Here is a 25395-nt window from a genome sequence, read left to right on the forward strand (position 1 = left end):
TTGGTTCACCTCCCAGATGGCTGCTACAGCCGACATGCTGCACTGATCCAAAGCCAGGAGCCAGGTGCTTCCTCCTGGTCTCCCATGTGGGTGCAGGGCCCAAGCACTTGGGCCATCCTCCACTGCACTCCTGGGTCACAGCAGAGAGCTGGACTGGAGGAGGGGCAACCGGGACAGAATCCGGCACCCCAACAGGGACTAGAACCTGGTGTGCAGGCACCGCAGGCAGAGGATTAGCCAAGTGAGCTGCGGCACCGGCCTAAAATAGTTTGTTGTCAGGCTGGAATGCAAAGTATCTCTTAGCTTGTTGCTTTGACTTTAGTTCTAGGTGAGCCCAGGAGTATAGTCTCTGAGTAAACTCTTTTGTCTTACTCAATCAGCTGTGTCTGAAGTGACACAGTGGACTAGTGTGCTGCAGTTCATAGGCATAGAAGTGTGGCTTTGAGATGAATACGGGTTTCCTTGGGTGTGTACCTTTGGTCCACAGAGAGTTCAGTGTCAGTCTCCCTGGCGAATGTGATAGCCAGTGCTTTGTTCTTGGTGTGGAGAGAGACAAGGGTGGCTGCCCCTTGTCCTACTGGGAGCCTGATTGATGCCAGGGCTTGTGGCACCAATTGGTTTGGCTCTAGGACTGTGATACAGATGGACCCTTCTTCAGGGTCTGTTAGGAGAGTCCAGCTGGTGCTCTGGCTTAATATCAATAGCCCTATAATACAAACTGGACCCTGTTCCAGACCTACAGGGTGACTACAAGGTATGCAGGAGATTCTACTCTGGAGGGTATGAGTCCAGAGAGGCCAGAATACCGGTAGGTTCTTCCCCATGTTCACTGGGTAAATTTCAGTGGCACCAAGAAATTTAGAATGAATTGTTACAGTCTTGATGTTGTAGGGTATGGTGGTATCATTACCCAGGTCTCCCAGGGTGAGAGCAGATTTTTTTATGGGTTACTTCTGGTGTTGGCCCACAGAAGCTAAGGTGAATCCCCCTTGCTCATGTAGAGTATGAGAGCATAGCTCTGGGGCTAATGCCCCAAAGATCCCATAGTTGCAGTCTGTAGAGGATCTGGGATCTGTCATTTTTTTAAAGATATTATTTATTTTATTTGAGATTTAGAGTTACAGACAGTGAGAGGGAGAGACAGAGAGAAAGGTCTTCCTTCCATTGGTTCACTCTCCAAATGGCTGCAATGGCCAGAGCTATGCTGATCTGAAGCCAGGAGCCAGGTGCTTCTTCCTGGTCTCCCATGTGAGTGAAAGGCCACAAGGACTTGGGCCATCTTCTACTGCTTTCCCAGGCCATAGCAGAGAGCTGGATTGGAAGAGGGACAGCTGGGACTAGAACTGGCGCCCATATGGGATGTCAGCGCCACAGGTGGAGGATGAACCTACTGTGCCATGGCACCGATCCCAAGGATCTGGCCTTTACACCAACTTTATAAGCTTTGTTTTTAACATTTTCATTCTTTTCTATATGAATAACTGTTTTTTCTCATACCATTTATTGATGGTTCTATCCATTTCCCAGGGATCTATAATGTCAGATCTGACATAAATCAAGTTTCGTAAATGCCTACTTGCTATTATAGTCCTTTAATTCATTTGCCTGTTCCCACACCAGTGAGACTGTCTCACTGTCTCACTCATTATAACTTTGATTCAAAATTTCTCATGTGTTAAAGCATTTGGTTCTTCCTTTTCAGGAGGGTCTGGGCTATGTTTAGCCCTTGGCCTTTCTGTTTGATTATCCTCCAACATTTTGCAATGAGAAGTTCAAAATGAAGGTTGAAAGAATTTTTATAGTAAGCAAATACTCGGGAGCCCCCACTAGATTCAACAGCTAACATTCCTACATCGCTTTGTCACATGACTTGCCATCTCTCTGTACATGTTTTGAAAAATTAGTTTTTAACGGCACATCAAAACCTTAAGCACCATAGAATTACACTGAGTATATAGAATAAGTTTGGAGTAATTAGTATTGTTAAAATAGATCATGTTCATCTATTCCATGAACAAAGTGTGTCTCAAGTCAAGGGTCATTTATATCTGCTAGTAATGTGTATTTCTCTTCATAGACATTTTGGAAAACTTTTATTAAATTTATTCACCTTGGGGTGGTTGGTTAGCCGAGTGGTTAGGAGGCCCGTTAAGATGCCCACAATCCTGTAACAGAGTACCTGGGTTTGACAGCTCTGGCTCCTGGGTTCTGCTTCCTGCTAATTCTGACCATGGGCGGCAGTCGTGAAGGCTGAAGTACATTGATCCTTACTCGGGAGACCGGGACTGAGCTCTGACTCCTGGCCCAGACCCGGCACTTGGGGAACGAACAACTGCATAGGAGCTCCGTCCTTCTCTACCTCTCAAAACAAGAAGTTTAAAAAACATTTAGTTAATGTCTTTCTTTTTTTATTTTATTTTATTTAATAAACATAAGTTTCCAAAGTACAGCTTATGGATTACAATAGCTTCCCCCCCCCATAACTTCCCTCCCACCCACAACACTCCCCTCTCCCACTCCCTCTCTGCTTCCATTCACATCAAGATTAATTTTCAATTTAATTTCAAGTCAATATATATCTTTATATACAGAAGATCAATTTAGCATATATTAAGTAAAGATTTCAACAGTTTGCACCCACACAGAAACACAAAGTGTAAAATACTATTTGAGTACTAGTTATAGCATTAATTAAACACCTAAGAGTAATTGTGTATTAATTACAGAGTTCAACCAATAGTTTTAAGTTGAACATAAAAAATACTAAAAGGGTAAAATATTAAGTTCTTTTTAAATTTTTTTGTTTGTTATATAGTTATTTTTTTATTTAATAAATGTGAATTTACAAAGTGCAACTTTTGTATTGTTGTGGCCCCCCGCAACCTCCCTCCCTCCTTGTGGCCCTCCCCTCTCCCACTCCCTCTCCCATCCTGCCCTTCATCAAGTTTCATTTTCAATTACCTTCATATACTGAAGATCAACTTAGTATATACTAAGCAAGAATTTCAATAGGCTTTTAAAATTATTTATTTATTTAATTATTTATTTATTTGAAAGGCAGAGTTACAGAGACTCAGAGGCAGAGGCAGAGAGAGAGAGAGAGAGAAGTGTCCATCCGCTGGTTCATTCCTCAAATGGCTGCAATGGCTGGAGCTGCGTCGATCCAAAGCCAGGAGCCAAGACCACCTTCTGAGTCTCCCACGTGGGTACAGGGGTCAAGGACTTCGGCCACCTTCCACTGCTTTCCCAGGTCACAACAGAGACCTGGATCAGAAGTGGAGCAGCCGGGACTGGAACCAGTGCTCATATGGGATGCTGGCACTGTAGGTGGAACTTTACCTGCTATGTCTAATTTCTAATAGTTGTCTTTTAAGTGTTATTTTTATAAATTTCTATACTCTAAAGGTCTGTTCTTGTGGTATAAAAATGCAGTTGATCTTTTATTATTTCTCTGAACACCAATAATCTTTTAAAAAGAGCTTTATGTATGTATTTCAAAAGTTGGAGTTTAGAGAGAGAGGGAGAGACGCACAGAGAGATCTATTCCATCTTCTGGTTCGTTCCTCAGATAGCTGCAGTGGCCAGTTTTGGGCCAGGATGAAGCCAGGATCCCTATCTGGGTCTCCCATGTGGTTGGCAGGGGCACAAACACTTGGGTCTTCCTCAGCTGCTTTTACCAGGATGCTTTTACAGGATGCATGTGTCAGAGGTATTGGCTTTATTCGCTATGCCACAAAGCCAGCTGCAACACTAATAATCTTCGATCTAGCTGCCTTGTTAAAAATCTTCCGATAGTCCTAACACTTTAATTTTAAATATCCTTTTGAGTTTTCTATTTATACAGTTATATGTCTTGTGATTAATAATAATCATTGTTTTTTTCTTTTCCATTCCTGAAGCTTTTGGCTTCTCTCTTCTTTGATGTTATACTCATTTTTACATCCTGTATGATGTGAGCTAAGTAGTAATATCAGGTGTTTTTTTGTCCTGTTTCTAATTATAAAATTAAGGCTTTTTGTTTCTCACCATTGAGTTGCTATTGGCTGTATGTTTGTTAGCAAATTTAACATTTACTTTTGAAGTGAACTATGATTTCCTGTGCAGTTCTGAATGCTTTGAGGTTTGAAACAATGAATTTGAAACTCTAAGACTTGTTTCTAGAATGGGATAAAATTTTTCAGGGGAAAAAATCTCAGTCTCATTGATGTATTGTTATTTTTAGCCACTCCTCAAGTCCCATTTCTAACTGTCACATTTGTCCTCAGACTAATATTGCATTAAAGAGTAATGAAAACTAATTTATTAATACTATTTTTTAAAGTTTTATTTACTTATTCAAAAGGCAAAGTGACATAGAGACAGAGAAAAAGCGGGTGGAACACAGAGATCTTCCATTCACTGGTTTACTCCCCGCATGCCCAGAATACCTGGAGATGGGCCAGGCCAATGCCAGGAAGCAGACACTCCACCTGGATCTCTCATGTGGACATGGAACCCAAGCACTTGTGAGAGTGATGGTATACATTTTGAGTTATCTTAGTAATTCAGAATTTCTGTGAATTCCTTCTAGAACTCTTCTCCAAATAATATTTCTCAACTTCTAGTAGTAACTACAGCTTGGAGTCAAGATATCTAATTTGGGACAAACAGGAAGTATGGGGAAAACTGGAATATAATGTTATTTCATCCTGATGATGAGCAGAAATTCTTTTTGGCTAGGCCTCTGTGTTAGTCAGTTGTTGCTGAAGTAATGCCATATATCAAACTGCCCAGAATACAGTGGCTTACCGCAAGCATTGATTTTCCTAGCTCGGGGCTTGCAAGTTTGTTGGGGCATTTTGCTTCAGGATACTCGTTGGTTGGCCTTGGCTGTAGGCTTCAGGCTGAATTTAAATCTGCTCTATAAGTTTCTTCATGCTTCCTGGGCCAGCACCAAGCTCAAGAAGGCAAGATGACAAGTCTAATCATACAATCTACAGAATGACAGAAGAAAGAAAAAAGAAAAGGTTGCAGTACAGACTAATGTCTCTCCTTGTGCTACATATGCTAATATCCCAAAGCCAGTCACATAGTCAAGTCCAAGACTGGTGGGTGGGAGAGATGTGCTGTGCCCTCTACAGGGCACTGGGCAGTTACACAGCAGAGAGAGGACATATGGCCTGAGAACAGTAACCTACCATGGTCATTCACATATGATGGTTAGATAGAATCACATAACATATAAAAAGTGCTTAAAGCATAGTATATATTCAATAGCATTGCTTGCTAATGTAATTGTATGTGAAGTTCAGATATTAAACTGGTTGATTTTTAGAAGCCTGGATATATCTACACTTTGATGATCTTTCCAGTTTATCATTTCAGATTCTTTCTCTTCTTTCCTCTTTGTTCCTTTTCTGTTAAAAATATAAATAATTATAACTTTCAGTTTACATCCCCAGATTTTGGCTTTAGTTAACAAATCTCTTTGGTCTTGCGATTATAGTCTTGTAAACGTCAATGCCCTCAGGAATTTAGTGCTGTGCCTGGTTGAAAAAACGGGGGTTTGTTGATTTACTTTTCCATGGCTGCATTGGTTTGATGCTATCTTGTGTGGGTAACGGCTTTTGACTCAGATAGACAACAGGATTTCAGACCTAATTGCTGTAGACGTACTTGTTCCTTGGCAGATGGGGCTCGCCAGTGAGCCCAGACTTCACATGTCAAAGAGCCAAGTGAACGCAGGGCACGTTTGGAGATCCTGGCTAATGGAAATCCATTGACCTCCTTTCTCAGTGTGGCACTCCAGAGGCCTGGGATTTTAGTCACCGCATTGTGAACGGGGACTCCTGAAATTCCTGTTTTGCAGCGTAAGGCCTCAAGACAGTAGACATTCCCATGCATGGGATAGATGTCAGCTATAAACTGACTTGGGGCTCTCTGAGTCAGCTTGTGAGCACGCCAACAGAACACCTGTAACAAGCGAGGCAGGAAGGAAAGGCAGGCTTATTTAGGTCGTAGTTCTGGAGGCCAGGGTAAGAGAATGAGGGCATGTGTGCAGAAGAGGGGTTACCCGGGGAGGGAGCGAGCAGAGAATGGCTGACTCTCTCACAAGGATTACCTTTCAAGAACGAGCTCCAAATAGCCCAAGGACCTACCCCTAGCCTCTACCTCCTAAACACCGTGATTGGATTAAGTTTCTACCCTCTAAACCGTTAGCCTATGACTTTGGGACTTAAGGCCCTGCATGAGTTGGAAAGCTACTAAATCATATTCCAGAAAAGAGATTGAAGAGATAAAGAACTGTTGGTTGGAGATTAAAGAGAGGACTTTTGGGGCTAGCGCTGTGGCGTTGTGGGTAAAGCCGCTGCCGGCATCCCATATGGGTGCTGGTTCGAGACCTGGCTGCTCCATTTCCTATACAGCTCTCTGCTATGGCCTGGGAAAGCAGTAGAAGATGGCTCAAGTGATTGGGCCCCTGCACCCGCATGGGAAGACCTGAAGGAAGCTCCTGGCTCCTGGCTTTGGATTGGTGCAGCTCCAGCCGTTGGGGCCATTTGGGGAGTGAACCAGTGCATAGAAGACCTCTCTCTCTCTCTCTCTTTCTCTCTCTTTCTCTCTGCCTCTCCTTCTCTATCTGTGTAACTTTCAAATAAGTAAATAAAAATCTTAAAAAAGGAGGGCTTTTAGAAGAACTTTTAAGTATGGTGTTTGCACCTTTCCTTCATGCAAGTGGAGGAGGGGAGAGATTTCTTCATTTTAAGTCAAGCAAAGTGAGCTTCAGAGATCAAAGAACCTGGTATCTGGAGGACTCCCTGGACTGGTGTCCCGCACACACTTGAAGAACCTAAACGCAAGAAGCTCTGGGTGGCGTTTCCTGTCTTGTTGGTGGTATAAGGACTGAAGCCTGAGTCTTTTCCGTGGGTCAGCTGTGGGCCCCTTGGGAGAGGGAGAACTGCCTGTGAACTGTCTTAGGTCCTGCCACATACCTGGGACAGCACGAGCAAGGAGCCCCCATCAGAGAAGGCTGCAGGTGCACAGGCATCTCAGCTGTTGAGGCAACACTTGTGAACCACATAGAGGGGCGGAGACTCCACCTGGCTCTGCAGGTGAGCTGTTCCCAGTGCTAGCAGACGCTCTTTATTAACCCTTAATGCACCTCATGAGCAAGTCAGCTTTATATGCTGGCCCACCTGAGGGAACCTGTGTCAGATGGCATCAGAAGGGCTCAGTGAGACCTTTTTCTTCGTTCCCTTGTCTCCTCTCCTTTGCCAACCCCAACCCAAGTCCCACCTTCCGTCTAAACATGTGGGAGAGGGGGCTGATCGAGTGAGCCGGAGAATGGGGAGAAGCAAGGGAGAACGGGGAGACTGGAAAGGGGTTGACTGTGAGGGCGCAAACTGGGAGAGCAGATCCCCAGAGTGGGAGGAGGGGAATCCTGAATTTAAATTCCATAGTTTTGACTTGGCGTCTAGTTATAACTTGAGATTCTTTTTTTTTTCCCCAGACAAAACAACTTCATTATCTGAGAATGCCTGGAACAACCAGGTTCACCTTCCCAGCCTTTCTTCGAGGAACAACGAGCCCCAGAATGAAGCAGGGCTGAGGTAGGAGGTGGAGAAGACAGTTGTCTTAGGATTACATCCTCCTTGTTCTACACGTCATGCTATCAGAGAGGGAGAGGTTGTTGTGTTGTTTGTTCCTTCTTTCCCCTGATTCTTCATTCCAAAGAGCATTCATTCTCAATGTGCGGATCATAATCATAACCCTGAGTATTGCACCTCCTGCCGCTAGGAGCCAGGAACTCACTCAGCGGTGGGGGGAGGGGACATTTGTGCATTGACTGGTTACCCAACTGATTCCTTCTGTAGCCAGCATTTCATTTGCAAATTCTCCCCACAGATTTTGGATTCCTTTACATGGTTCCCTAATCAACTGGAAAAGCTCGGGAGGATTACAGTTTGCTGTGCTGTACCCTGGACCCACTGACTGGGAATCTCTTGGAAGTTTAGAAGCATCTTAGACTAAGTCTCCCAGGCAATTATGGTCCACTGGGCTGTACAGTTTGGCCTTGGGGAAGATGGGTGAAATAATTTGAGGGTGCCCTGTGGCCAACATATTGCTCTACAAAGCTCAGGTATTCCAGTGAAAGAAGTGAGACTTGAGTTTCTTCATTTTCTCCTTTCATCTTTGGAAAGTGTGGATGGCTGTTTCAAGTCAGTAGATACATGCTGGAGTGTTTACTGCATTGGTCTGTTTCCACTATTAGAGCTTTACTTCTATTCTAAGGACTGCTTGGCCATCTGGTGATTCTGTTGATGCGAGCAACATCGGAGAACAGAGGGCACTGTCAGCCCACAACTCCAAAACATGCCAGTTGTCCAACTTTTTCCAGCCCTGCCAAATCGAGGCCAAGGACAATGTTGTTTCTCACCCATGTGCCTCCTGCAGGCCATCTCTTGGAGAAGAACAAGTCTGGCTCTGATGGAAAACGATTGATAGGTTAGAAAATAAAGATCAGATCCAGGACTTTTGGGTGGCATCAGGAAATGTGCCTTGTTTGGGCTCAGTAAAGGATAGCGATAATTCTTACTTTTTTTTTGTCTTTCTCTTTGGAACTATTTGCAGTTGTTGAGTAAGGACCAAATGAAATGAAAGGCACTGTTTTATTAGGGTTCTCTTAGCCAGTATACTAATTATTTTTCCTGACAAGTGTATGTGAGGAGGGTGTTAGAGTAGCCTGATTTATGGCTACTTTACTTTGCAAGTCATATGCTCATGTTAGGATAGCACAAATAGAAGAATATTTTAAGTGCCAAAAATATGAAATGTTAAACTTTATTTCTGAGTGATTTTTGTTCTTGATTTAGAAGCACTAATATATTTTCTTGACAACTGAGAGGCAAGGGAGATCTTTGGCTGGTTGTAAATACCGATAGGCTGAAGAGGAATGCATTGTCTACCTTGTCTTATGTTGATTGTTGAATTGAGAAATTTTAGGTAAGGCACCCTCTGTACCTAATGAAGCACTGGAAGACAGGAGCGATGGGGAATGGTGTCTTTTTTTTTTTTTTTTTTTTTTTGTGCATCAGTTGAAGAGACAAGAATTGGTTTGGTTGCTTGGTGAGAGAAAGAATGTGGTAATTATTCTTAATGAATTTTATTATTGTTATAGTGATGGATTTTGTCATGCTTGGGGGCAGAACTAGAACCCTCTCCTTCACTCCCCATATTGATATGTTTTGTTACTAAGTTCAGGTGACAATATTGTTTGTCTATCTCTCAAGTCTGTCGATTCATCTATATCATTGGTCTTATTATCTTAATTAGACATATCTATATATTTATATATATTAAATTCCATCTATTTGAGAGGTAGACAAGAGAGACATAAATAAAGACAGAGAGATTGGCAGAGAGAGGGATTCCATCTGCTAGTTCACTTCCCAAATGCTCACCATAGCTGAGCCTGGGCCAGGAAGGGCAGCCATAGCCGAGAACTCCATCCAGGTCTCCCACATGGGTGAAATGGACCCAACTACTTGAGCCATCACGGCTGTCCTCCAAGATGTGCACTAGTCAGAACTGGAATTGAGAATGGAGAGTGCAGCTGGGACTCAAACCCAGAAGCTGCAGTATTAGATGTGGGCATCCCAAGCAGTTTCTTAACCAGTGCAGCAAATGCCTGTCCACTAAGCATATTTTCCTTTACAAGAGGAAAGAACAGGCTGGCGTGACGGCTCACTAGGCTAATCCTCCGCCTTGCGGCGCCGGCACACCAGGTTCTAGTCCCGGTCGGGGCTCTGGATTCTATCCGGGTTGCCCCTCTTCCAGGCCAGCTCTCTGCTGTGGCCAGGGAGTGCAGTGGAGGATGGCCCAAGTGCTTGGGCTCTGCACCCGCATGGGAGACCAGGAGAAGCACCTGGCTCCTGGCTTCAGATCAGCGCGCTGCATCGGCAGCAGCGTGCCGGCCGTGGCGGCCATTGGAGGGTGAACCAACGGCAAAGGAAGACCTTTCTCTCCGTCTCTCTCTCTCACTGTCCACTCTGCCTGTCAAAGAGAGGAAAGAACAGATTGTAGAAGAAAGAATGGGGATGATTTATAGGTCTTACCTTTTGCTCTTAGGTTTCCTCCTTTCTCTGGTTTATTCCCTATGCAGATACTGCTTGTCTTATGATGGGGTTATATCCTGATAAACCAGTTACAGCTCTATTACAAAAATAGAGTACGTTGAAAATGAATTTCATGCACAGAACCCATCAAACATCCTAGCTGCACAGCACAGCGCCCTGCAGAGCCCCTGCTGTTTCCCTGGATGCCTGTGGGGTTGCTGGGAGCAGTACTCACTGCCATTGCGCATTGTCATGAGAGCAGATCAGACATTCTATTGCTGGACAGGAGAAGAGGCAAATTCGGAATTCTGAGTATGGCTTCTATGTAATGTGCACTGCTTTCACAGCCTTGTGAAGCCATGCTACTTTAAGTGGAGGACCACTCCAAATTCTCTCAGAGTAATCTTTCAAATCTTAAATGTGTCATGTCACTCTCATATCACATTCCTTTCTGATTCCTCGTTGCACACAGAATCAAATCTGAACTTACCCTGTTATGTAAGACTCTTCCTCGTGTGCTTTGCCAGTTTTTTCCCTTTGTCTTCTATTTCATAGCCTTTTATTTGGGATAGTTACTCTGAGCTTCCTGATGTGTCATGCTCTACTGTGCTTCCATGCTTCTATCCAAACTCTGTTTCTCTCTCTTCCGATTTCTATTCATCTTTTAGGATTCTAATACCTTGTTCTCTCTAAAATCTTCTGTGGTGCCAGTGCCGCAGCTCACTAGGCTAATCCTCCACCTTGCAGCGCCGGCACACCGGGTTCTAGTCCCGGTCGGGGCGCCGGATTCTGTCCCGGTTGCCCCTCTTCCAGGCCAGCTCTCTGCTGTGGCCAGGGAGTGCAGTGGAGGATGGCCCAGGTACTTGGGCCCTGCACCCCATGGGAGACCAGGAGAAGCACCTGGTTCCTGCCATCGGATCAGTGCGGTGCGCCTGCCACAGCGCGCTGGCCGCAGCGGCCATTGGAGGGTGAACCAACGGCAAAGGAAGACCTTTCTCTCTGTCTCTCTCTCTCTCACTGTCCACTCTGCCTGTCAAAAAAAAAAAAAAAAAAAAAAAAAACCCAACACCTTCTGTGGCTATTCGACTAGCAGAATTACCTGGAGGCTTCCTCCCTCATTTTCTTAAAGAACTTTGAACAGCTGTGCACTGGATTCGTTATTACTGTTAACACTAGGAGTGGTTTTCTCTCTATCTCCAGTCTCTGGTATGGTAGCCATTTCCGTAGTAGAGCTAGAATTAAGCTATTTAGTGGAGGATTTTTTCTTGATATGAATTGGAATTTTTAAGCATTTACACCTATTCAAACATTGAAGAGGCTATCTGGCACAGAGTAGGTACTTTGCAAAGAAATTCAATATTGAATTAGCTATGAGCACGTGAATCTTTTTGTCACCAGGAACTATTCAAGTCAAGTTCAATAGGCTCATTCACACATAAGAACTTCATGAGGAATCATTGAGAAATTTCCATCAAGAAGTTTTAGACTGTAATATATATGTATATATACACACATATATAAAATACACATACATTATGTATTTTGATCTCTATAGTATAATGTGTATATATATTATATATATATATAAAATGTAGTCTTTCTATGTATATAAAATGTATTGAGTCCAGTTCTTTTTTCCTACTTGAAGAACAATCTGCTGTGAATATTATTTAAAACACTACTTCTCTTACTTTCAGCAAGTAGGGCTGTTCATTCTTTTTCACTTCCTTTGAACAAGGCTTAAAGGCCATTTCATAGTTTATTGGGAACTGAAGTACCTACATAATGCAAGTGGACTGAAAAAAGTAAATAATTTGGAGAGCAAAAAAGTAGTATTATTTTAAATGTTTGAGTATTCATGGGGCATAAATAGAAATACAATTCAATTGTTGATTCTCTCCAAATCTGTCTATAGATTTAATACAAACTCAATAAGAACCTCTCAGACTTGTTTTTTTCTCATAGATATTGACAAGCTGATTCTAAAATCCATATGGAATTGCAAAGGACCTAAAATAGCTAAAATGATAAAATATTGGAAGGCTAATTACCACCTGATTTCAAGACTTCTATAATGTCACAGTTATCAGTACTGTGGTTTTTATGAACTGAATGGTGTGTGCCCCTAAAACTTGTGTTGTGGCCTTAACCCCAATGTGGTAATAATTGGAGATTGGGCCTTTGGGAGATAATTGGGGGTAGAAGAAGCCATGAGGATGGGGTCATATGATGGGATTAGTGCCCTTAAATTAAGAGACTTGCTCTCTGTCTTTTTTCCATGTGAGAACACGATGAGAAGGCAGTTGCCTGCCAGTCTGGAATGACCTTTGCCAGAAACTGACCACACTGGCCGCCTGATCTCAGACTTCCAGCCTCTAGAAACATGCAACAGACAAACACAGCTTTCTGCTGTTGAAGCTGCTCAGCCTGGTATTTTGTATGCCTTCCCAAACTAAGGTAATATTGGAGACAGAAGAATAGACAAATAGATCAATGAAAAAGAATACAGTCCAGAAAAGGACTCACAGATGAACAAATGAGTTTTGACAAAAGTTTTGACAGAGACGGATCAGTGGAAAAAAGGTGTTGGAACAATTGCATACGTACATGCCAAACAAGCTAAACAAACACCAATCCAAACCTTGAATCATCTAAAAAAGGAAAAAAGAAATGAAAATCCCAAATTGAATCAAACCTAAATATAAGACCCCAAGCTGTAAAACTGGCAAAAGGAAATAAAAGTTAAAAATTTTTGTGACCTTAGGTTAGGTTTCTCAAAACACAAGACCAGGAGTGTGATTTGTAAAAGTAAAATATTGATAAATTAGAACTCATCAAAATAAAAAAGAGGACACAATTTCTTCTCCAAAGGATATTATTAAGGGGATGAAAGCCCACCTACTACAGGCAACTGTTTGCAAAATGTGTATTTGCTAAGGGACATTCATCCACAACATAGACGAGCTCTCAAAACTCAATCATATGAAAATAACCCTTTCAAAAACGGGCAACAGATTTAAATAGATTTCATCAGAGAAGATATGTGATTGTGAATAAGCACATGAACAGATACTTCATATCATATTCATTGGGGAAATGCAAATTGAACCTGCATAGTTATTAGCATGGCTAAAATTAGAAACATTGACATCCAAGTATTGGCCAAGATGTGGAGGAACTGAAACTCACATGCGGTGCTATTGGGAATGCAATGTGGTATAGCTGGTTTGGAAGTTTAACAGTTTCTTAAAAACTTAAGCATGCATTTATTATAGAATTTAACCATTGCATTCTGAGGTACGAATTCAAGAAAAAGGAAGTCAAATGTTCATACAAGGACTTTTGCATAGCAGCTTTATTTGTAATAACCTCAAACTGGAAAACAGCCAAATCTACATCAGTAGGTGAATGGAGGCACAAGTTGTGGCATATCCCAACAGTAGAGTGCTACTCATTGGAGGGAACTGTTGATGCAGAGAACAACTTTGATTTATTTCAAAATGATCCTGTTCAGTGAAAATGGTCAGACACAGAGTTTATTTTCTATGAGACAATCAAATTTTTTTACTAATATGAAGTGAACAGATATCATTTACTTCATAGATAGAAAGACCAATAACCAATAAGGAGATCGAATCAGTATTAAGACCCTCCCAACAAAGAGAAGCCCAGGGCCAGGTGGCTTCACTGCCGAATTCTACCAAATTTTAAAGAAGAACTAACCCTAAATCATGACAAAAAAAAAAAAAAACCTTAAGCAAAATGGGTATAGAAGGAATGTATCAATATGGTCAAGGCAGTAAATGAAAGACCCACAGCCAGCATCTTATTGAATGTGGAAATGCTTGAGGCAATTTGAAATTTGAAAATTTGAAACCAGACAAGGATACCTACTTTGTTGCTATTAAATACAGTTTTAGAAGTTTTAGCCAGAGTCATTAGGCAAGAAAAAGAAATCAAAGGGATACAAATTAGAAAGGAATAAGTCAAATTATCTGTTTGCAGATGACATGATCCTATATACAGGGAAACCAAAAGACTCCATGAAGAGACCATTGGAACTCATAAGCCATAATTTTTTATAAAGCTTTAAAAATAAAAACATCCATACTGACAAATAGAATTACAAGATGTTTATTCTGGTATAATGAAGTTTTTGAAATCCATGCAGATTTTTGATCATGCACTTTCTCCATGCAGGTTTCAAAGATTTTCTTGTGTGCATGAATTTCAAAAGTTTTAAAAATAAACTCTCTTAATTCCATTTTTCTATGAACTTGTTGATATACATTTATACAATAATAATTAAGTGTACATAGAGCCTCAGGAATGTGTCAGCACCAACCAGGAACTGTTGAAGAACTAATGAGAATATCTCCCTGGCTTTGGAGAACTTAAACAAATTGTTATCTCTCATGTAAACTACTGCACTTTTGGCCCAAGCTACTGCACTTTATAATCAGGACTACACATATTATGGAGTGATTAAGTTACCTTGGTGGGAGTCTTATTTTATTGCAACAGTAAACTGTAAATTTTGCAGTCATTATGTTCTTGTACATATTACAAAATGAATTTAGAGGTGATTGGGTTGACATAACCCCAGGATTTTGGGTACGTACATAGGTGAACTGAAGCCCCATTGGAGCAATGACAGGAAATGTGAACTTAATCCATCAGAAACCACCAACTAACCTCTAACTGGGGAATTGACACTTTAACCAATCAATATATACTCCCTGTTTTGGTTCTGTATACCTCACCTGTTCCATGGAGTGTAGAACTGTTTGTGGTTTGGTGCTGCTCAATACATGAATTAATGGAAGCTCAAAAAACACATGAAAGATTTTATGAACTGAAGTCTATTTGTTAATGTCCTCATACCTGATGCTAAGAAATCCAGATGGGTTGGCGCCGCGGCTCAGTAGGCTATTCTCCACCTGTGGCACCGGCACACCGGATTCTAGTCCCAGTTGGGGCACCGGATTCTGTCCCGGTTGCCCCTCTTCCAGGCCAGCTCTCTGCTGTGGCCCGGGAGTGCAGTGGAGGATGGCCCAAGTGCTTGAGCCCTGCACCCGCATGGGAGACCAGGAGAAGCACCTGGCTCCTGGCTTCGATCAGCACGGTGTACCCGCCACAGCGTGCCGGCCATAGTGGCCATTGGGGGGTGAACCAATGGCAAAGGAAGACCTTTCTCTCTGTCTCTCTCTCTCACTGTCCACTTTGCCTATAAAAAAAAAAAAAAGAAATCCAGATGAAAAAAAAATTTAAATTATCAATAAACAATGGGTGGCAAGATGCCAGGATCATCTCTATCCATTACCCAAAGAGTAAAAACTATGCTTAAAACAAGTAGTTAAGTTTTTCAGGAGAAAAAAATTATGGCTGCCTGGAGTACTCGTATTTTTTTGTAAATTTTATTTATTTGAGAGATAGGGAGAGAGAGAGAAAGAGAGAGACAGAGAGAAAGGTCTTCCATCGCTATAGCTGAGCTGATCTGAAGCCAGGAGCCAGGAGCTTCCTCCAGGTCTCCCACGTGAGTGCAGAGGTCCAAGTACCTGGGCCATCTTCTTCTGCTTTCCCAGGCCACAGCAGAGAGCTGAATCAGAAGCGAAGCACCCAGGGCACAAAGTAGTGCCCACTGGAGTACTCTTAAAAATACACAACGTAAAAGCGTAGTCACTGCCACTGTGCTAATCTCACTTCATCCGCATGACAGACCTCCAGGATGGGTACAGTTATTTTACTTCTATGTAGAGTAAGGCATCCAAGCAGTAAGGAACTTGCCCAAGGCCATACAACTTGTAACTGACGTAACTGGATTGCAAGCCCAGGCTTGGCTGCAGAACCCAAGCATTGGCTGATGACCTGTACAGCCTCCCCCAGATCAGCAAGTAGCACTTAGTTCTCTGCACCTGACTCTGACCTAGGTGCTGTATACAGCTCCTCTAAAGTGTTGACGGTCATACTTGGTGCTAATCCAGCCAGTCTGAAAAAGAAAGAACACAAGAAGCCTAGAAAATGTGAGTTCAAAGAGGAAGAATAACCTGGAGGGGGCAGGACTCTGGTTCAGTGGTGTGAACAATGCAAACACCCTGGTCTTGGAGAGGGATGCTTCAGATCAAAGCTATGAAGCCAACCCTTCTTGCTCTGATGTCATAATTACCAACCATTCTGGTTATAATTTTATTTCTTAAGTTTTTTTTTTTCCTGTACAAGGAGAGAAGGAAGGAACCATTGGAATGACTTCACAGCTTTTTCAGAAAAAAACATTAACAAATTGGCGTCTGGTTTATACATTAGTATTCTGTGAGTTGGAATAAATCAAGTCAGTCCGTATGGCTAACCTGTCACCGTTGAGTTCTTTGACCTGGAACAATGTGACCACCACAACGTACAGCCACCCTGAGCCCCTGCTGATGAGCTATCCCCATGACACCTGTTGTGTGTCTAACTAAATATATGTGTACTCTTTTTTATGCATTTTTCAAGTCTACACATTTTTTTAAAGATTTATTTATTTTATTTGGAAGTCAGAGTTATACACACACACACACAGAGAGAGAGAAAGAGAGAGAGGGAGAGAGAGAGGTCTTCCATCCAATGGTTTACTCCCCAATTGGCTGCAACGGCTGGAAATGTGCTGATTCTAAGCCAGGAGCCACGAGTTTATTCTGGGCCTTCCACACGGGTGCAGGGGCCCAAGGACTTGAGCCATCTTCTACTGCTATCCCAGGCCATAGCAGAGAGCTGGATTGGAAGTAGAGCAGCTGGGTCTTGAACCGGTGCCCATATGGGATGCCGGCGCTTCAGGCCAGGGCATTAACCTGCTGCGCCACAGCGTCGGCCCCATACATATGTTTTGAAATGAAGAAAATCTCTTCACTATGGCTAGTTGTCATGTACAAGTCAACAAAAAAATGGAGAGAAAGGTTGAAAAGGGGAGAAATAACCATTGGTTAATTACCAACAGGGAGCGCTGATTGGGAGAACGACTTAGAAGAGAAAGTTCAAAGTTCTTTGCTTATTGCCAAGGAGGGAAATGGAGCAGAAACCTAAGCTAAAGTCACATAAAACCAAGGCTACACAAAAGCCTTAGAGAAAGTTGGAATCCTTTGGTCTTAATTTCCAAAAAACGCTTTTACAAGCGGTCAGGCAGTTCAACGTGTCTGAGATGTAACTGTGTCACGGCTAGCAAACTAGTTTGATGTTCTCTCAGAAGAGCAGATGGAGTTGTCTGAAGACCACGAGAAATCCCATAGGAAAGATGCCACAGTCTGAGGGACAGACTTAAATCAATGTTTAAAAAAATAAATGAGCCGGCGCCGCGGCTCACTAGGCTAATCCTCCGCCTAGCGGCGCCGGCACACCGGGTTCTAGTCCCGGTTGGGGCGCCGGATTCTGTCCCGGTTGCCCCTCTTCCAGGCCAGCCCTCTGCTGTGGCCCGGGAGTGCAGTGGAGGATGGCCCAGGTGCTTGGGCCCTGCACCCCATGGGAGACCAGGAAAAGCACCTGGCTCCTGGCTCCTGCCATCGGATCAGCGCGGTGCGCTGGCCGCAGCGCGCCGGCCGCGGCGGCCATTGGAGGGTGAACCAACGGCAAAGGAAGACCTTTCTCTCTGTCTCTCTCTCTCACTGTCCACTCTGCCTGTCAAAAAAAAAAAAAAAAAAAAAAAAAAAAAAAAAAAATAAATGATGAATTAGCAGGGACTCTTTCAACCCAGATCTAAATGAGATTTTCAGCATCCCTTAAACCATGTTTAAGTTTCTGACTGTACAGAAGAAAATGGGACAAGAATTTAAGAAAGTAAACTAAAATCTATTGAATTTGAAGGGAAAATACTTTAAATACTTTTTGTATAGAAAATTTCTTAAAAATACAAAGAGTAATACTGTAAACACATATAGAGTTTCAATAAGTGCTAAAATTTTAACTTACTTTGTAGAGAAATAAAGCATTACATACACAAATACAGCTGAAATTTCCTGTGCTCCCAGGCCAATTCTCTTTCCCTTCTCCCCAGAAGCAAGCCTTATTGTGGGTTTTGAATCCATTAGATATGTATGTGGTATTAAAAGGCATATTACCTAAACTATATATAATGCTATATTTTAATATAAATAATATATATACATAGTATATAAATAATATTAAAATGAGGATTGAAAAATATATCAAATGTTTCATGTAACTCATATATATTTTAATTTAATTTTTAAAATAGATTTACTTATTTATTTGAAAGTCACCATTGCAGAGAGTGTGACTGAGAGAGAAAGAGAGAGAGAGAGAGAGATTGAGAGAGAGAATCTTCTATTTGCTGGTTGACTCCTTAAATGGATGCAATGGCCAGGGCTGGGCCAGACCAAAGCCAGGAGCCAAGAGCCTCATCACATGGGTGCAGGGGCCCAAGGATTTGGGGCATCCTCCAGTGCTTTCCCAGGTGCACTAGCAGGGAGCTGCAACCGAAGTATGGTAGCTGGGTCTTGAACTGGCTCCCCTATGGGATGCAGGCATTGCAGGAAGTGGCTTACCCTGTGGTGCCATGGCACGGGCTTTAACACACATTATTAGGATTTGTTCTAGCAATGAGAAATTTCAGACTAAAAGCAACTGATCATTTCTTCTTGGAAAATAATTAAATTCAAACAATATAGTGAGAAAAGGTGTTATGGAGAATTCTGAAAACTGTCAAGAATTCTGAAAAGATACTGAGAATGTGAAAGAATTTCTAAGGTGGTGATATGATTTAAAGTTCTACCAAGAAGCTCATACTTCGTAAATTTAGAATTAGAGAGGAAACAAGTCCAAAATAGATTCCAGGGGGTAGACATTGTGGCACAGCAGGTTCAGCTGCTTCTTGGGATGTCCACATCCCATATTTAGTGCCCAGGAGAAAGCCCTGACTATTCGTCCAACCGAGCATCCTCGGAAGTGCAAGTGATGGCTCAAGTATTTAGGTCCCTGCTACGTATGTGGAAGGCCCAGATAGAGTTCCTGGCTCCTGGCTTTGGCCTGACCCAGCCTCAGCAGTTGTGGGCATGTGGGGAGAGGATTGGTGCTTGGAAGATCTCTTTTTCTCTCTTGCTTCAAGTTCCAAATAAATTAAATAAATCAACATTAAAAAATAGGTTTCAAAGGTGACTCTAGACACTGTAAAAGATTGTGACGGCCCACTGAACTGTCTTCCATCCTTGCTAAGCTATGCTGTGGAAGTAATTTACACAGCTATAGAAATTATATTAGCTCTTCAAACCTCCTGGGGACTGTCAAGTTAGTTCCTACCTGATGTACTCAATTTTCTTAGCACCTAAATTATTCTCACAACTCCAGCTATTCCCTGGCCTCTGTAGACCATATGGTCTTCTGATCACTTAGGCATTCATGCGACTCCCCGAAGTGCTCAACCCACTCACAGTGAGGGTTTAGGCCACTCGGAATATCCAAGTAAACAAGTGAAGTTCACTCATGCCACTGTGTCCATGTGTATTAGACAACAGAGTGGAAAATGTCAATCAGAGGCATTCAAACCTTTTAAGACAGAATCAATGCACTGTGCAGCCAATCCAAATGGCCATTATGGCTGGCAAGCAAAGCCAATTAAAGAAGAATGGCTCACTTATTGGTTTTATGTAGTTAGAGTTTTAGTGGTAATAAATGCTCCACAAGTCTGGCTCTTGGTCAGTCCCTTGGCAATTTTATCTAAAGGAGAGGTATTGATCCTGGTGTTCCAGCCAAATTCTAACTTAGAGAATTATAGTCAACCTTCCCAAATCACCTCAAATTAAATGGCTTGCTCCCAGAGGAAAACCATTCTGGCCTTTAATATTCTTCTACCACTGTAGGCTCGCTCTCTCTTTTAAATAGATTTATTTATTTTATTCAAAATGCAGAATTAGAGGGAGAGACAGAGATATCTTCCATCTGCTGGTTCACTCTCCAAATGGCCTCAGTGGTAGGGGCTGGGCAGGCACAAAGCCAGGAGCCAGGATCCAGGAGCTTCTTCCAGTTTCCTAGGTGGGAGCAGGGCCCCAAGCACTTGGACCATCTTCACTACTTTCCCAGGCCATTAACAGGGAGCAGGATTGGAAGTGTAGCTGCTGGGACTCAAAGTGGAGCCCAGATGGGATGCTGGTGCGGCAGGCAGAGGCATAACCTACTACACCACAGCACTAGTAGCACTGTAAGGCTCTCTTGGGAGGCTAAAGTAAACTTCCTCTGGCTCAATTTGGTAACATAGTGGTCTTTTTTTTTGACAGGCAGAGTGGACAGTGAGAGAGAGAGCAGAGAGAAAGGTCTTCCTTTGCTGTTGGTTCACCCTCCAATGGCCGCGTGGCCGCACCGCGCTGATCCGAAGGCAGGAGCCAGGTGCTTCTCCTGGTCTCCCATGGGGTGCAGGGCCCAAGCACTTGGGCCATCCTCCACTGCACTCCCTGGCCACAGCAGAGAGCTGGCCTGGAAGAGGGGCAACCGGGACAGAATCCGGCACCCCGACCGGGACTAGAACCCGGTGTGCCGGTGCCGCAAGGCAGAGGATTAGCCTAGTGAGCCATGGCGCCGGCAACATAGTGGTCTTAATTTGCATAATCTCCTCCTATTATACCTTCAACAATGTAAATGTGCAGATTTTAATCCTTTTTAGCATGAAATGTGTTTTTGGTCCTTCTGTTGCCAGGATCAATTGAACAGGACTATGACAGATATGTATTTGCCATTGTCTAATTTTCCCTCATACCATGCCAGGAGCTATAGGAGGGGCAGGGGAAAGACACAACTGTGAGTCTGAACTCCTACTAGAAAAAGAATAAGCCAGCCCCAAATGGGCAAATGCCATATGTTCTCGCTGAACTATGAGAACTAATAGAGTACCTGAAACGAGATCTGCAGAAGTGAAATTGACACTTTGAGAAGGGATGACTTGAATAGTCCTTGTGTTGACTGTGGAGGAAGTTTGTTTTTATTTTTTATTTTTTGACAGGTAACGTTACAGACAGTGAGAGAGAGACAGAGAGAAAGGTCTTCCTTCCATTGGTTTACTCCCCAAATGGCCACTACGGCCAGTGCTGGGCTGATCCGAAGCCAGGAGCCAGGTGCTTCTCCTGGTCTCCCATGCGGGTGCAGTGGCCCAAACACCTGGGCCATCCTCCACTGCACTCCTGGGCCACAGCAGAGAGCTGGACTGGAAGAGGAGCAACTGGGACTAGAACCTGGCGCCCATATGGGATGCCAGCGCCGCAGGCAGAGGATTAACCAAGTGAGCCACAGCGCCAGCCCCTTGATTTTTCTTTATACTATTTGTTGAACTCTTTACTTAACATAGAGTTAATCATATGTGTATAAATCAATCGAGGATGGATCTCAGTAAGAAATAAGAGTGGGAATAAGAGAGAGAGGAGGAAGTTTGTAATTGTAAAGCTGTATAGTTCTGCATATATTCCTATGGATTTATTTCTAAGGGTGCAATTTAAAAATTTGTCATGGGACCCCAAATCCCATTAAACTGGGTGATAAAAATGCCATCTTAAGTGTTTAAGTGATCATACTAAATGTTAAAGTGAACATATAGATAGGATTAAGTGTTAAAATGATCATATAAATAGGATCAATTGTTAGGTAATAATAATAGATAGAATTAAAAAGGAGAGAATGTTCCAACATGGGAAACAGTCCACACAGCAGACTCATAGAATGACAATCACTTTAAGTAACACTCTGACCTCAGAATCAGCTTAAGGCTTCCTGGTCTACTTAAAAGCCTTTGAGAGCATTTCAGACAAGGAAAACCAAGACACTGTGGCAAAAAATGTTCTATGTGAAGGATCTCCCTGAGTGATCCCAGTGGAAAGAAGTGGCCATCAAAGAAGGATGTACTTTTCTCTAAAGGGAGAGAGAGAGCTTCCACTTTGCTTATGGCCTTGTCTAAATACTCATGGAGTTTGTGGATTCAAAAGGCTTCCAAAGCCTAGACAGTTTATGTCAAGAGCCTCGGGTGGTCACTGGCATCATACATAAGAGTATTAATTGTTAAATTAATAACAAGAGTCACTGTGGACTAACTCCCCATGCAGAACCTCTCTCCTCAAAGAGCTGTATTATGAGAGTTAACTGTAAAACTAGTTCTAAAACACTTTAGTGTGTGTGAAAATTGTTGCAATCTTTACTTAGTATAGAGTCAGTCTTCTGTGTACAAAGTTAATTGAAAATGAATCTTAATGGAGAATGGGACCAAGAGCAGGTATGGTGGGAAAAATCACTATTTTCCTAAAGTTAGGAAATTTATATTCCTTAATAAATAAATATAAATTAATTAATTAACAAAAGAAAAAAATAAGTAATTTGCCTTCCTGTTGCTTTCCTTGGAAATGAACATTAGTCTTTCTGGTTCAGAAATGGAAAACATTCAGTAACTCTATATTTTTGCCAGTTCAGAGATATGGATTGCTATTTTTTTCACTTTTAAGAGGGAATAATCTTTAAGGAGATGCAAGCAAGCATGGCTGGGCAGGTAAGGAAGTAAGAGTAGTGACCCCCAAGTCTGCAGTGTAGCTTGGAGTGAGAATCCTCAGCCTTATCACTAGGAAAAAATTAGTTGACACTGTGGTTTGACATCACATTGGTTTTAATAGGTGTCACATTGGCATTACTAGGTTGACGGAGCTGTAGTTTTTCATAGGCTCATATTGGTATAATGTGTGTATAGCTCACAATACTGAGAAACTCTTGGGAGAGATTTCTTTGCTAACAAGGTTAGCGGCATTGTGACTGTGGAAGACAATAAAACAACCATAGCTCAGAAAGCACTAATGCCACTTGTGTGCATTTAAACTACAGCATAATTGGCTGTGAAAAATAAATACATCTAGTTGAAATACAAGCCCATATTGAAGTCTAAAAGAACCATGTATTCTCTTTTTAAGCAATACTGACACTCATTAGCACCTTTGAATATAATTTCATGCAATTTAATTTTTTTATTTATAAAACTGTTTCCAGGTGTGATTATTATTCATCCATCACAGATATATTTTTAAAAATGAAAATGACAGCATTCACTTCCAAAGTTTGTGTGTGCTGTTAGAATACTCTAATTATACAAGAGAGTAATTTTGTTAATGCAATTTTTTATATGTGGTTATACTCTCTAAAGATGTTTGCAAAGTTAAAAAATATTAAAATTCCAAAGTCCAGATATTTTTCACTTGGCTCTCACTATTTCCTTGTGGATTGTGGCTATGAAACCTAAAATGATATTTAGTAATTCTTAATGAAGTGTTTTTTTTTAAGTCATATTTATTGAGACCAGTGTTGTGGTGCAGCAGGTTAAGCGGCCACTGCAACACCAGTATCTCTTATGCATGCTGGTTTGAGTTCTGGCTGCTTCACTTCTGATCCAGCTTCCTTGCTAAGGTACCTGGGAATGCAGTGGAAGATGGCCCAAATGCTTGGCCCTGCCACCTTGTGGCAAGTGGATGGCCCCTGACACCCACATGGGAGACCTGGTTGGAGTTTCAGTCTCCCAGCTTTGGCCTGGCACAGCCCTGGCCATGTGGCAATTTGGGGAGGGAACCTGTGGATGGAAGATCTCTATCTCAATCTGCTCTGCCTTTAAAGTAAATGAATAAATGTGTTCCATGTGTTGGTTCACTCTTCAAATGGCCACAATAGCCAAGGCTGGGCCAGGCCTTAATCAGGAGCTAGGAACTCTACTCCAGTTTCCTATACAGATGGCAGTGGCCAAGCACTTGGGCTATCTTCCACTGCCTCCCCATGCATATTAGCAGGGAGCTGGATCAGAAGTGAAGCAGCTGGGACTCAAACCAGTTCTCTGATAGGGAATGCTGGTGTGGCAAATGGTGCCTTGACCCACTGTGCTATAACGCCAGACCCTCAAGTTCTTTTCTTGATCGGTATAAGTAGAAACCCTGAAGACAGGGAAAAATATGTCTGTGGGCTTAGTGTTTCCAGAGCAGACTGTGGCAGTAGAGTATGAAAGAAGTAGAGTCCTAAAGTTGAGAAAACTCAGGGAAATTGAAGACAGACCATTTATTTGCAAAGACAACAAAACTGCCCCTAGTAGTAAAGAACTGCAGAGAGCTTTTCGATTTTTGGGGAGGAACAATTGCAGTCACTCATTCATTTGATAGGTTTTGAACACTAGAGGATAGGCAGGGTAGTAGAGGTTGGGCACTCAAGGATCAAAAAGCTAGGACTTGGCTTCCTTCTGGTGAGGTCGATGCACACTCCAGGGATTTGCCCGCGGTGATTAAGGGCGAGGGTGGAAGATGAGAAATGATGATGACCCTGGAAAAGCATCAGTGAGGCCTGCTGTGTAGGAGGACGGCCATGGTCAAGAACCACAAAGAGTGAAAGGTCTGCTCTCCCAGCTGCCTGAGAGCCTAAAGCAGGACGCTGTGGTTTCCAGCTCCAAGGTCCCCCCACGCACTGTGGGTGCCCACAGACAACGCGAGCTAAGGGGCACTCTCCGACTAGGGCGCTGCGTGGAACTCTGTGCTGACTGCACTGTTTATTTTTCCTTTCTCGTAATTAAAGCTTGTTCTAATCCTATAAGGTAATAATATTTGCAAATGGAGAACACCTGGTTATCCAACATGATGAATTATCCAGACTTCTGGGGGAAAGAGCTGTGGAAGCCAAAAGAAATTGCACACACCTCCAGAAGTAACTCGAGTCCCCCAGAAGTAACTGAAGCCCCTCACGATGTGGATACGTGGGTGCAGAGGTTAAATGTGCATTCAACACAGAGAAAGAAACCTTGAGCATCGAGTCTGAGTGTGCGTGTGTGTGTGCGTGTGATCATGGAATGCTAAGTGTGCAGGATTGCTTTATATTTGTATCATATGCTATGCAGCTACCAGTTGTATATTATAAGCTGCATATGCAATACCATATGGACACCATAAAATATCACATGTGTTGTCAGGATAATGTTACATTTAGTGCTTGATTAAAATGTCCAATATTACATACCTATTCTTTCTGTGTGTTCCTGGATTTGTCTAACAAATTACCTTCAAGAGAGAATTCAGATATAAATCAAAGTTAAAAGTTCCTTTACTTAAATTTAATAAAAAGCAATATGGAAACATGAATACAGTTTGTTTTTTCTTTGCTAGATTTTTCTGCCATGCAGCATTTAACACTGGTGCAGCTGTCAATACCCATTCATCTGCTATCGGGCAGCTTTTTCCTTTCACTCACTGTGACATTTTTAAAGTGGCAAAAAAAGCTTAAAACAGCATATTTGTCACTTTTTTCTTTCTGGTGACCTTTTAAACACTAGGGA

General features: G+C 42.4%; 1 long non-coding RNA gene across 4 annotated transcripts in view; it reads left to right on the forward strand.

Annotated features, from left to right (window-relative positions):
• LOC149124741 (uncharacterized) overlaps positions 1 to 25395 on the forward strand; it is an 84582-nt gene that overhangs the window by 22384 nt on the left and 36803 nt on the right. For 3 of the 4 annotated variants that reach the window (XR_016213012.1, XR_016213010.1, XR_016213011.1), the window contains 2 exons: positions 7487 to 7586; positions 12377 to 13637. This is a non-coding gene — a long non-coding RNA (uncharacterized LOC149124741). Of the gene's footprint in view, positions 1 to 7486; positions 7587 to 12376; positions 13638 to 25395 lie in introns of those variants that run through there. The other variant, XR_016213013.1, reaches the window with a different exon arrangement.

Source organism: Oryctolagus cuniculus, chromosome 9 (genome assembly GCF_051225735.1).
Source record: "Oryctolagus cuniculus isolate XC-2025 breed Fujian yellow rabbit chromosome 9, ASM5122573v1, whole genome shotgun sequence".
Lineage (NCBI taxonomy): Eukaryota > Metazoa > Chordata > Mammalia > Lagomorpha > Leporidae > Oryctolagus > Oryctolagus cuniculus.